The sequence below is a fragment of the Phoca vitulina genome, unplaced genomic scaffold (genome assembly GCF_004348235.1).
Source record: "Phoca vitulina isolate PV1807 unplaced genomic scaffold, GSC_HSeal_1.0 scaffold2, whole genome shotgun sequence".
Lineage (NCBI taxonomy): Eukaryota > Metazoa > Chordata > Mammalia > Carnivora > Phocidae > Phoca > Phoca vitulina.
Window position 1 is genome coordinate 53,219,229 of NW_022589705.1, and position 14,089 is coordinate 53,233,317.

The window sequence follows — 14,089 nt, forward strand, 5'->3', positions numbered from 1 at the left end:
AATAGTTGTGACCTCAGGCCAGTTTTGTCACTTGTAAAATGGTGATAATAATAGTTGTTGCCTCTAGGGTTGAGTGGAACTTTCACCCCTAAAAAATAAATATTTAGGACAACTGCCTTGGCACATAGTAAATGCCAAATAAGCATTAGCTATCACTATTGGTTTCTGGAAATGCATCTTACACCCTAATATCCAGGTTATCAATAGAGACACAGAAGAAATGTGACAAGCATCTTTGTTTTTGCCTAAGTTATGTGAGATTATTTTACAACTGTAAAATGCTGTCACTGGAAATTTTATTCCAAGTAACAAATATCCATTTGCATGCCATTCAGCTGGTTTTCATTCATTTATCCTACAAGGTTATATTCATTATCCGCACAATTAAGCAACTTACTGTTGTGTTCTTCCTCTTCTTTACCCTCTCCTCCTCCTCCCTGCCTTCACCACTTTCTTCTCATTTTTTAAATGTAATGTTTATTTTTATCAAAGTAAGAACTGTTCATTGTATCTAAAGGTAAATATTACTAAGAGGTTTTTTTTTAGTAGAAGTCACAGGTTTCATTCCTCTTTGCTCTTCCATTCCCCTCCCATGCCCGATGCATCCTCAGTCCACTTGCTAGAGTAACCCCCACCAAACTTTTCATTCATTTAGCAGATTCATTTCCCACTCTGGCACTTAGTGTCTTACTTCTAATAACATGATTACATTGCTTTTTTTTTTTTTCTACTTTAGACACTATTTATTGACTTCCTATATGGAAGATAAGATTTAACTCTGTTTTACAACCTGCCCCACCAAATTATGTTTCCTCTATTTGCACGCTCCTAAGATGCCTAGCTACCAAAAATTTTAAGTGAATAGTCAACGTGTTTATGACCATTCAATCATTGTTCATATCTAAGACACATATCTGAGCCACGTAGAGTATTAAAATTACACTTCCAATATCATATAAATTAAATTTTTTCTTGGAGTAATCATTGATTTAGATTTTTCTTTCCCAGATTTTTCCAATGATCAGTTCTTAAATCAGACCTAACCTCCATCAAAAGTATTACATTCATTTCAATATAAGTGTATCAAGTAATTAATCTGTCAGTTTATGAATCAAATATTCCAATATGAATTGGCTCAATGTACCATTAGTGGTCACTCTCAGACACATACAAGGAAGTTTAAGTTGTGCTTTTTGTGTCCTACTTAAGGACTTTTTGCTTGCCACAAAGATTTTCTCCTATACCTTCTTTTAGAAGGCATATAGTTTTAACTTTTATAATCAGGTCTATGATTCATTTTGAGTTAATTTATGAATATAGTGTGAGGTAAGGATCAGATCATTTCACTAGGGAATCCTATCAAACCTTTAAAGAAAAATTAACTCCAATTCTACACAATCTCTTCCATAAACTAGAAGAGGAAAAGACACTCTCCAATTCATTTTATGAAGCTCATATTTCCCTGACACCCAAACCAGGCAAAGACAGCAGGAATAAAGAAAACTACACAACAATATCCCACATAAACATAGACACAAAAGTCCTTAACAAAATGCTAACAAATAAAAATCAGTAACCTATAAAAAGAATAATACACCATGACAAAATGGGGTTTATTCCATGGATGAAAAGTGGTTCAACATTGAAAAAATCAATCATATTAAACTAATTTCTTCAAATATTTATTTATTTTTCTTCTAGTAACTTGACTCTTAACTCAGAATTTTATATTGGTTTGAAAAGGACATGTATCTAGGATTTACGACATAACGGCTCACTTACCTAAGAGCTGATTTTTATTTGTCCAGAAATTTGGACACTCCAACAGGTCAACCTAAGAACTAAAGACAAACACAACAAAAACTAAAACAAAAAATGGGGGGAGAAGGAAGATGGCGGAGGAGTAGGAGACCTAAGTTTCGTCTGGTCCCAGGAATTCAGCTAGATAGGGATCAAACCATCTGAACACCTACGAACTCAACAGGAGATCAAAGAAAAGAATAGCAGCAACCCTCTGGACAGAAAACCGACCACGTTCAGGGAGGTAGGACGTGCGGAGAAGTGAATCCGAGGTAATATTTGGGAAGATAGACGGTGGGGGAGGGGGCCTCCATCGGCCACTACCAGGAAGTGATAGAGCAGCAGGGCACATAATCAGAAATTTTAGAAGTCAGCTCTGCTGAGGGACGTTGCTCCAGTGGCTAAGCGGGGGGTGGAACCCTCGCTGGGACAGTGTGGTCTCAGGACCCTCGGGGTCACAGAAAGACTGGGGGTGCCTGAGTGCAGCAGAGCTCCCACGTATTGCAGTGGGGAAGTTGGCTGCAGAGATGGAGCTGAGGAGCAGACTCGCAGCTCGGGGTTGCCATAAACCATGATCCGTGGCACAATCGGGCCACTGCTCCTCCAGCAGGGACCCAATAAGCGGCTGATCCAGGGAGACCCCCCCTTCCTCCCCTGGGAGGAGCGGCACGGGAGCCCACCGCAGGGATCTGCTGGGTTTGGAGACTCCAAACGGGGTCGGGTGCCAGAGATAGAAATGCTTGGTCACAGGCCAGGTGAGCACAGAGTGCGGCTGGAGACCAGGGAGACAGGAATGATTGACTGCTTTTCTCTGGGGGCACACTGAGGAGTGGGGCCCAAGTTCTCGGCTCCTCTGGGGCAGAGATTCAGAGGCCACCGTTTTCACTCTTGTCCTTCAAAGCTGTAGGGGAAGCTTGCAGGCAACAAAAGCTCCCCAGAGCAAACCCTGAGCAGATTACTTAGCCAGACCGGCAAGGGCGGGGCAATCCCGCCTGCAGCAAAGACATTTGGGAACCATAGCAACAGGCCCCTCCCCCAGAAGTTCAGCAAGAACAGCCAGCCAAGACCAAGCTTACCGATCAATGAGAATGGTAGGACTCCAGCGCTAGGGGAATACTGTACATAGAATTCATGGCTTTATTCCCATGATTCTTTAGTCTTTCAAATTTAGTTTTTTTTTTACTTTCTTTTTCTTTTTTTTTTTTTTGAAATTTTCTTTTTCCCTTTTTCAACCAACATCTTATCAATCCCTTTTTAAAAAATCTTTTTTATTTTTCATTTTTAGAGTCAGATTCTATCCCTTCATAGTAGTTAACCTTATTTTTGGTATATATATATATATAAGTTGTTCTCTCTTTAAATCTGGGATACAGTTTCTTCTAACAGACCAAAATATACCCTAAATCTCTAGTGTATGGCTTTGTTCTAGTCTCCTGCCTGATCACATTCTCTTCCTTTTTTTTTTCAAATCCTCTTCTTTCTTTTTTCAACCAACTTCTTATCTTATAAATTCCTTTTATAAAATCTTTTATAATTTTCGTCATTACATTCCTATTCCATCCTTTCATTGTATTTACCCTTATTTTTGTACATATATAAATCTTTCTTTCTTTAAAAGTATGGGAGGCAGTTTCTTCTAACAGACCAAAATATGCCCAAAATCTAGTGTGTGGCACTGATCTATGCATCAGCCTGATCATATTTGATCATATTCTGTTTCTGTCGTTGTTGTTGTTGTTTGTTTGTTTGTTTTTATCTTTTTCTTTTTTTTTTCTTTCTTTCCCTTTCTTTTCCCCCAGTGTCAGGTCTCTTCTGATTCGCTTGGTGTATATTCTTGTGGGGTCATTGTTACCCTGTTAGCATTTTATTCTCTCATTCATCTGTTCTCCTCTGAACAAAATGAAAAGATGGAAAAACTCACCTAAAAGAAGAACAAGAGGCAGTACTGACTGCCAGGGACCTAATCAATACAGACATTAGTAAGATGTCAGAACAAGAGTTCAGATGGTGTTTATAAAGATACTAGCTGGGCTTGAAAAAAGGATGGAAGATACTAGAGAAACCCTTTCTGGAGAAATAAAAGAACTAAAATTTAACCAAGTCGAAATCAAAAAGGCTATTAATGGGGTGCAATCAAAATGGAGGCTCTAACTGCTACAATAAATGAGGCAGAAGAGAGAATTAGTGCTATAGAAGACCAAATGATGGAAAATAAAGAAGCTGAGAAAAAGAGAGATAAACAACTACAGGATCATGAGGGCAGAATAAGACAGATCAGTGATACCATAAGATGAAACAATATTAGAATAACTGGGATCCCAGAAGAAGAAGAAAGAGAGAGGGGGGCAGAAGGTATATTGGAGCAAATTATAGCAGAGAACTTCCCTAATTTGGGGAAGGAAACAGGCATCAAAATCCAGGAGGCACAGAGAACCCCCCTCAAAACCAATAAAAATAGGTCAATACCCCGACACCTAATAGTAAAACTTACAAGTCTCAGAGACGAAGAGAAAATCCTGAAAGCAGCTCAGGAGAAGAGATCTATAACCTACAATGGTAGAAACATTAGATTGGCAACAGACCTATCCACAGAGACCTGGCAGGCCAGAAAGGACTGGCAGGATATATTCAGAGCACTAAATGAGAAAAATATGCAGCCAAGAATACTATATCCAGCTAGGCTGTCATTGAAATAGAAGGAGAGATAAAAAGCTTCCAGGACAAAAAAAAATAAAGGAATTTGCAAACACAAAACAGCCCTACAAGATATATTGAAAGGGGTCCTCTAAGCAAAGAGAGAGCCTAAAAGCAACATAGACCAGAAAGGAACACAGACAATATACAGTAACAGTCACCTTACAGGCAATACAATAGCACTAAATTCATCTTTCAATAGTTACCCTGAATGTAAATGGGCTAAATGCCCCAATCGAAAGACACAGGGTATCAGATTGGATTAAAAAATAAGACCCATTGATATGCTGTCTGCAAGAGACTCATTTTAGACCCAAAGACACCCCCAGATTGAAAGTGAGGGGGTGTAAAACCATTTACCATGCTAATGGAGACCAAAAGAAAGCTGGGGTGGCAAACCTTATACCAGACAAATTAGATTTTAAACCAAAGACTGTAATAAGAGATGAGGAAGGACAGTATATCCTACTTAAAGGGTCTATCTAACAATTGTAAATATCTATGCCCCTAACATGGGAGCAGCCAATTATATAAGCCAATTAATAACAAAAGCAAAGAAACACATCAACAACAATAAAATAATAGTGAGGGACTTTAACACCCACCTCACTGAAATGGACAGATCATCTAAGCAAAAGATCAACAAGGAAATAAAGGCTTTAAATGACATACTGGACCAAATGGACTTCACAGACGTATTCAGAACATTCCATCCCAAAGCAACAGAATACACATTCTTCCCAAATGCCCATGGAACATTCTCCAGAATAGATCACATTCTAGGTCACAAATCAGGTCTCAACCGGTACCAAAAGATTGGGATCATTCCCTGCCTGTTTTCAGACCACAATGCTTTGAAACTAGAACTCAATCACAAGAGGAAAGTCGGAAAGAACTCAAATACATGGCGGCTAAAGAGCATCCTACTAAAGAATGAATGGCTCAACCAGGAAATTAAAGAAGAATTTAAAAAATTCATGGAAACCAATGAAAATGAAAACACAACTGTTCAAAATCTTTGGGATGCAGCAAAGGCAGTCCTAAGAGGAAAGTATATAGCAATACAAGCCTTTCTCAAGAAACAAGAAAGGTCTCAAGTACACAACCTAACCCTACACCTAAAGGAGCTGGAGAAAGAACAGCAAATAAAGCCTAAACTCAGCAGGAGAAGAGAAATAATAAGGATCAGAGCAGAAATCAATGAAATAGAAACCAAAAGAACAGTAGAACAGATCAACAAAAAGTAGGAGCTGGTTCTTTGAAAGAATTAACAAGATTGATAAACCCCTGGCCAGACTTATCAAAAAGAAAAATGACCCAAATAAATAAAATCATGAATGAAAGAGGAGAGATCACAACCAACACCAAAGAAATACAAACAATTATAAGAACATATTATGAGCAACTATATACCAGCAAATTAGATAACCTGGAAGAAATGGATGCATTCCTAGAGATGTATCAACTACCAAAATTGAACCAGGAAGAAATAGAAAACCTGAACAGACCCATAACCATTAAGGAAATTGAAGCAGTCATCAAAAATCTTCCAACAAACAAAGCCCAGGGCCAGATGGCTTCCCAGGGGAATTCTACCAAACATTTAAAGAAGAATTAATACCTATTCATCTGAAACTGTTCCAAAAAATAGAAATGGAAGGAAAACTTCCAAACTTGTTTTATGAGGCCAGCATTACCTTGATCCCAAAACCAGACAAAGACCCCATCAAAAAGGAGAATTACAGACCAATATCCTTGATGAACATGGATGCAAAAATTCTCACCAAAATACTAGCCAATAGGATCCAACAGTACATTAAAAGGATTATTGACCATGACCAAGTGGGATTTATCCCTGGGCTGCAAGCTTGCTTCAACATCCACAAATCAATCAATGTGATACAATACATTAATAAAAGAAAGAACAAGAACCATATGATCCTCTCAATAGATGCAGAAAACACGTTTGACAAAGTACAGCATCCTTTCTTGATTAAAACTCTTCAGAGTATAGGGATAAAGGGTACATACGTCAATATCATAAAAGCCATCCATGAAAAACCCACAGCGAATATCATTCTCAATGGGGAAAAACTGAGAGCTTTCCCCCTAAGGTCAGGAACACGGCAGGGATTTCCACTATCACCACTGCTATCCAACATAGTATTAGAAGTCCTAGCCACAGCAATCAGAAAACAAAAAGAAATAAAAGGCATCCAAATCAGCAAAGAAGAAGTCAAACTCTCACTCTTTGCAGATGATATGATACTTTCTGTGGAAAACCCAAAGACTCCACCCCAAAACTGCTAGAACTCATACAGGAATTCAGTAAAGTGGCAGGATATAAAATCAATGCACAGAAATCAGTGGCATTCCTATACACCAACAACAAGACAGAAGAAAGAGAAATTAAGGAGTCGATCCCATTTACAATTGCACCCAAAACCATAAGATACCTAGGAATAAATCTAACCAAAGAGGCAAAGGATCTGTACTCAGAAAACTATAAAATACTCATGAAAGAAATTGAGGAAGACACAAAGAAATGGAAAAACGTTCCATGCTCATGGATTGGAAGAACAAATATTGTGAAGATGTCCATGCTACCTAGAGCAATCTACACATTCAATGCAATCCCCATCAAAATACCATCCACTTTTTTCAAAGAAATGGAGCAAATAATCCTAAAATTTGTATGGAACCAGAAAAGACCTCAGATAGCCAGAGGAATGTTGAAAAAGAAAAGCAAAGCTGGTGGCATCACAATTCCGGACTTCAAGCTCTATTACAAAGCTGTCATCATCAAGACAGTATGGTACTGGCACAAAAACAGACACATAGATCAATGGAACAGCATAGAGAGCCCAGAAATGGACCCTCAACTCTATGGTCAACTCATCTTCGACAAAGCAGGAAAGAATGTCCAATGGAAAAAGGACAGTTTTTTCAACAAATGGTGTTGGGAAAATTGGACAGCCACATGCAGAAGAATGAAACTGGGCCATTTCCTTACACCACACACAAAAATAGACTCCAAATGGTTGAAAGACCTAAATGTGAGACAGGAGTCCATCAAAATTCTAAAGGAGAACACAGGCAGCAACCTCTTTGACCTCAGCCGCAGCAACTTCTTCCCAGAAACAGTGCCAAAGGCAAGGGAAGCAAGAGCAAAAATGAACTATTGGGACTTCATCAAGATAAAAAGCTTTTGCACAGCAAAAGAAAGAATCAACAAAACCAAAAGACAACCGACAGAATGGGAGAAGATATTTGCAAATGACATATCAGATAAAGGGCTAGTATCCAAAATCTATAAAGATCTTATTAAACTCAACACCCAAAGAACAAATGATCCAATCAAGAAATGGGCAGAAGACATGAACAGACATTTCTCTAAAGAAGACATCCAAATGGCCAACAGACACATGAAAAAGTGCTCAACATCGCTCGGCATCAGGGAAATCCAAATCAAAACCTCAATGAGATACCACCTCACACCAGTCAGAATGTCTAAAATGAACAAGTCAGGAAACAACAGATGTTGGTGGGGATGCAGAAGAAGGGGAACCCTCCTACACTGTTGGTGGGAATGCAAGCTGGTGCAACCACTCTGGAAAACAGTATGGAGGTTCCTCAAAAAGTTGAAAATAGAGCTACCGTACGACCCAGCAATTGCACTACTGGGTATTTAACCCAAAGATACAAATGTAGGGATCCGAAGGGTTACGTGCACCCCGATGTTTATAGCAGCAATGTTCACAATAGCCAAACTCTGGAAAGAGCCAAGATGTCCATTAACAGATGAATGGAGAAAGAAGATGTGGTATGTATATACAGTGGAATATTATGCAGCCATCAAAAGGAATGAAGTCTTGCCATTTGCAACGACATGGATGGAACTGGAGGGTAATATGCTGAGCGAAATAAGTCAATCAGAGAAAGACATGTATCATATGACCTCACTGATATGAGGAATTTTTAATCTCAGGAAACAAACTGAGGGTTGCTGGAGTGGTGGGAGGTGGGAGGGATGGGGTGGCTGGGTGATAGACATTGGGGAGGGTATGTGCTATGGTGAGCACTATGAATTGTGTAAAGCTGTTGAATCACAGATCTGTACCTCTGAAGCAAATAATACATTATATGTTAAAAAAAAAAAAAGAATAAGATAGCAGGAAGGGAAAAATAAAGGGGGGGGAATCATAGGGGGAGACGAACCATGAGAGACTACGGACTCTGAGAAACAAACTGAGGGTTCTAGAGGGGAGGGAGGTGGGGGAATGGGTTAGCCTGGTGATGGGTATTAAAGAGGGCACATACTGCATGGAGCACTGGGTGTTATACGCTAACAATGAATCATGGAACACTACATCAAAAACTAATGATGTAATGTATGAAACAAAAAATGTATAGATGAGGCCGTTGTCAAAAGGATATGTTCCATTGTGCAAAGTCATTTTTAAGAAAAAACACTGAGACACTGAATTACAATGAGCAGAGGACAACTAGGAAGATAATGTGTGAGCTGTATTTCGTGAAGTTCATCAAAGGAAACTGGGATGCTTAGCTTAAAGAAGAGAAGATCCATGGAAGGTATGAGCAATGTCTTCAGATAACCAAAAGGCATTTGCATAGAATGGGGAGTGTTTTGTGGTCCAGAGCCACAACTAAAACAAATGAATGGAAGTGAAAGAGATTTCATATAAAATACAGCAAAATCTTTCTAACAATTACAACAGACAAAAATTTCTTTGACTTAGTGAGTTTTGTGTATGCAAAAGTACTCAAGAAAATTCTGGCAAAACACAGAGATGGATATTATAGTGGAGTTTCCTATATGGGTGGGAGATTGAGCTACCTGACATCCTAATAACCCTTCCAACTCAAAGATTCTATGATCTTATGGGAGAAAGGAGCTAGATGAGTTATTTTGAACTTCCCTGACAAGTCTTAAGCACCGTGTCTAGCCTAAATTGTCCTGTTGCTTAATGTAAATGGCTTCAATTAGCTAATGTAGAGATGAGGTTTGAGTGATAAATGTTCACATTAACATTATTCGAGATATGATCTTGACAGTTCTGCTAGACTGGTCTGCTGAAAAGCACTTCAGGAGCCCTACAAATAGGTCTCATTATTTTTCTCCATTTTTTAATGATGTTTATTTTAATTTTTCAGAATTCTGAGATCTGTAATTACCTAGGATATATATGGAAGTGAACAGCTAATTACTCTTTTTTTTTTAAGGCAAATGATTCAGATTCTGTAATATATCCATCACTTACCTCTGGTGCCAGGCCAAGTCATGGGGTTCTCACTTGAATTACAGCTTCACCTTTAATGGTACTAATGGTTGTACCTTTCCTTCAGCTGCCTCCTCTAACCTGCCAGGTTTAGTGTGTCAGTTAAATCAGGATCACAACCACCAGAGAGATAGGTTTGGGTACTGGTTTAGGAGTTAGTCTTGTAGAAAGATTGGTTTTCTCTGCTTGACTTATTTCACTCAGGATAATCTCCTCCAGTCCCAACCATGTTGATGTAAAAGTTGGGTATTCATCCTTTCTGATGGCTGAGTAATATTACATTGTATATATGGACCACATCTTCTTTATCCATTCATCTGTCGAAGGAGGGTACATACTGCATGGAGCACTGGGTGTTATATGAAAACAATGAATCGTGGATCACTACATCAAAAACTAATGATGTATTGTATGGTGACTAACATAACATAATAAAATTAAATTAAAAAAATAAGAAATAAAAAATAAAATAAAATATCTAAAAGATTTTACATTCAAAAAAAAAAAGAAGATTAGATTTGACCAACTCTCAGTCACAAGTCCCAGAACAAACAGTCAGATCTTAACCCCATACCTTTTGATATGTAGCCTAATTAAAATAAAACTCAAAATTAAACAGGGATATATTCTAAATTAAATGAATTTGATTTAATTTACTTCTTAGGGAAAAAAATGATTATTATTTCCATTTAATAGATGTGAACAGTGAAGTTCAAAGGGTTACATAACCTGTCTCTGAACACATTGCTAGCAAGAAGCAAAGCTAAAATTTGAACCCAAATGCCTCACCCAAAACACATATCTCCTAAAGACAATGGAGTTCTAGAATTATGGCAAGGCAGGAATAAAAGAGAAAAAACACTTTCAACTCGTCAAAATTTGCCTTTGGCACTATAGACATACAATCTGTGTGTGCATGTTTTTCCACTGGGAGCAATAACATCGCCACTGTGATATACATTTTATTATATGGGGATACTATTTCTGATTATATTAATACTTTTACCCTTAGAACCTGTATTTTTGTTGCTGTTGTTGTTTTGACTGCAAGAGCAGTGTAAAATCGGACTTAATTAAGAATATTCCCTTTGTGCTGGTGTAGCTAAAGATTTGAACCCATGCTCAGCTGATATAAACCACCTCAAAAGTCTTAACTATTTTTAAACTACTTTTTCTCTTTTTTGACATCTTTTTATAGATTGGGCAGAAAAAGAGCCAATGGAAATCAATAATTAAGTTCCACATTTTTTTTTTTTTTTAAGATTTTATTTGACAGAGGGCTGCCTGGGTGGCTCAGTCATTAAGAGTCTGCCTTCGGCTCAGGTCATGATCCCAGGGTCCTGGGATCGAGCCCTGCATCAGGCTCCCTGTTCTGCGGGAAGCCTGCTTCTCTCTCTCTCCCACTCCCCCTGCTTGTGTTCCCTCTCTTGCTGGGCCTCTCTGTCAAATAAATAAATAAAATCTTTAAAAAAAAAAAAAGATTTTATGGATCATGACCTGAGCCGAAGGCAGACGCTTAACAACTGAGCCACCCAGGTGCCCCAAGTTACACATTTCTTAAACCTCTTTCCCTATTTCACTAATCAATTGTCATAAGATGACAGCTGGAGAAATGTCCCTCAAGAAGGACAAAGCAGAGGCAGTGTAGTAGGTAATTAGACAGTGGCTTGGAAGTATGGTGTGTTCCTTACAAGGTGCATGATCAGAAAGTGTAAGGGAAGCAAGATGAGCAATCACTCTGGAGTCCAGAGGGATTAAGTGGCACAGTGGTGGTGACTGGCTACTTCCCCAGCTTCTTTGGGCTGAGAGATTGAAGGCCTCTTTGACCTAACCTTTGTTTATCCCTCATCTTTCATACTACTCCCTCCCTTGTATCCAACTTACCTGCTACCCTAATCTGTTTGCCTTCCTGGAACACATTTTTTTTTTCTTTTTTCTTTTCTTTTTTCCTTTCTTTTCTGTCCTTCCTCCCTCCCTTCCTTCTTTCCTTCCTTTCTTCCTTTCCTTCTTTCCTCCCTCTCTTCTTTCTTTCTTTCTTTTTCTTTCTTTCTTTCCTTCCTTCCTTCCTTCTTTCCTTCCTTCCTTCTTCCTTCCTTTCTTTCTCTTTCTTTCTTGTAAGAACAGTTAACATGAGATCTACTCTCTTACATTTTTAAGTGTACAATACAGTATTGTTAATGATAGGCACAATGTTGTACAGTAAGTCTACAGAATGTACACATCTTGCATAACTGAAATCATACCCTTTGAACAGCAACTCCTATTTTCCCTGGGCAACCACAATTCTCTGATTCTTTGAGTTTGACTAAATTAGTTACCTCATATAAGTGGAACCATGCAGTGTATGTCCTTCTGTTACTGGCTTATTCCATATTACATAATGTCCTCAAAGTCCATCCATGTTGTTGCATATGGCAGGATTTTATCCTTTTTTAAGGCTGAGTAATATTCCATTGTATGGATATACCACATTTTTTTACCTAGTTAGTCATCTGTCCCTCAGTGGACATTTGGGCTGTTTCCACATTTTGGCTATTGTGACTACTGTTGCAATGAATGTAGAAGTGCAAATATCTCTTTAAGATCCTGATTTCAATTATTTTGCATAAATATTCAGAAGTGGAATTGCTAGGTAATATGGTAGTTCTATTTTAATTGTATGGAAATCTCCAAACTGTTTTCCATATGGCTATACCATTTTTCATTCCCATCAACAGTGTACAAAGGTTCCAATTTCTCCACATCCTTGCCAAAACTTTTTTTTTTTTAATGTCAGACATCCTAATGGGTATGAGGTGATATTTAATGGCAGTTTTAATTTGCATTTCTCTGATGATTAGTGACATTGAGTATCTTTTCATGTGTCTGTTGTCTATCTGTATGTCTTTTTGGAAAAATGTTTATTCATGTCCTTTGCCCATTTTTTAATGGAGTTATTTGGTTTTCTTTGGCTATTATGTTGTAGAAATTCAATATAGATTGTGGATATTAACTCCTGATCAGATGTATGGTTTGCAAATATTTTTGTTTCCATTTCATAGGTTACCATTTTACTCTGTTGATTGTTTCCTTTGCTTTGCAGAAGCTTTTTAGCTTGATATAGGCCCTCTGGTCTATTTTGTTTTTATTGCCTATGATTTTGGCCTCATATCCAAGAAATCATTGCCAAGATTAACGTCATGAAGTTTCCCCCTATGTTTTCTTCTAGTAGTTTTACAGTTTCAGGTCTTACATTTAAGTCTTCAAACAACTTTGAGTTGATTTTTGTAAATGACATAAGATAAGGGTCCAATTTCATTCTATTCGTGTTAAATGTATTAATCTATTAATTCTATGCTTTCTGTTGGTATCTGTGCACTAGAGAAAACAGCCACTTTTCTAGTCTTCATGGACTGACCTTATCCAGGAGAAGACCTTCACCAAGTAGCTGGGCCAGACATTCTGAGGCCTCTCAAACCTTTTCCATGTATGCATCTTTTCTGGACTTATGTGTATAAATTATCAATTAGGCGGATTTGCCAGTTTTCCTTGTTTCTTTTTTTTTTTTCAGGAATTCATAATTTCTTCCTCTTTCTAATGACTGTCTACTGTACCATGCATCTCCTGGAGCAGTAGCATTCCCCAAGCAATTTATTTGTTCTTAGTTGCCTCCAGGTATCTAGAGTATGCTGGGTTTGTCCATGCTCTGAGACTGAAGGAAGTCCCTTGGGCAGCCACCTGAAAAGTCTGAACATTGGGCATATGTTTCAATCATCTTCTTCCCTCCCCATAGATAAGCCAGGCACTGCGAGTCTTGCCAAACATTTTGCACTGAGCTGGGGAGAGAAATCTGGCAGATGATTGTGTACTAGTCCAAACCTTCACCTTGCTCTCAGTGGTCCTCAGTCATCTGGGGTATGCCAGGTCTACTCAGTGCTCTGAAACAGGTGAGACAGAAGCTAGTCCTTCTAGTTGCTTCCTGAAAATTTTGGAACATTGGATACACAGCCCAACTTTTTCTTTTCCCAAGTAGAAGGTGGGCTCCAGGATTTTTAACTGTCTTGCTCTATACTGAGACCATGGAAAGGGCTATAGTGAATCCATACATGCTAGTCCATTGCTGTATTTGTTCTCAGCAGCCTCTAATCATCTAGAGTACACCAGGTCCTGTCAGCACTCTGAGACAGGCACAACAGAGACAATCCCATGGACAGTCCCTGGAAAATTTGGGACATTGGACACATGGTCTAATTATTTCTCTCCCTGGAAAAAAGATGGGATCTAGGATTGCTTTGTGCTGAGCTTGAAGGAGGGGC